Source organism: Epinephelus moara, chromosome 24 (assembly GCF_006386435.1).
Source record: "Epinephelus moara isolate mb chromosome 24, YSFRI_EMoa_1.0, whole genome shotgun sequence".
NCBI lineage: Eukaryota > Metazoa > Chordata > Actinopteri > Perciformes > Serranidae > Epinephelus > Epinephelus moara.
Window position 1 is genome coordinate 51,414,640 of NC_065529.1, and position 670 is coordinate 51,415,309.

The window sequence follows — 670 nt, forward strand, 5'->3', positions numbered from 1 at the left end:
CCATTTCATCCCGCGCTGTTACAAACACAAGCCTCTCATCCATGGGTAGCTGCACACTTCCTTTTGTGCGGTGGTGCGGTTCGAAGGTGTAGTTCGGTAGAAAGAAAGTAGTTCCTACATGAAGCTGCATCACACCATCAACAAGGTCTGTTGTGATTTCAGGTCATTTCAGAGCACAATGTCCCCTGGCACTCCTGTCGTAAAACGGTACATAATACCCACTCACTGTACTCTTCAACCCCAATATTTCATTGTGTTGTTTCTGTAATCAAAAGCCTCGTGTCCACCAAGCAGTCCGGTTCAGTTCAGCTGTGAATGGTACCAATAGAACCGTCATCCATTTTATTATTTTTCTTAATTTTTTATTTTTAATAACCAAATTTTATTCAACAACACTGATCCAACACTAAAAGGTGGAGCTAGATACGCTACCGTTCGGGCTGGTTTTGAAGGTGATGTAACCACTGGCAATATGACTTTGACCATTTAGGGCCCTATTTAGATGGTCTAAAGCGGACGGCGGAGGGCACATAATCCATGTCCCAAGTGTCATTGCTATTTAGATGCAGACGCAGTTGTCATTTTCATGCCCTGCGCCCTCGTCGTCTAACTAGCAAATGAACTTGCGCTTCTCTGGGTGTGTTGGTCTAAAAATGAGGAGTGGTCAGGC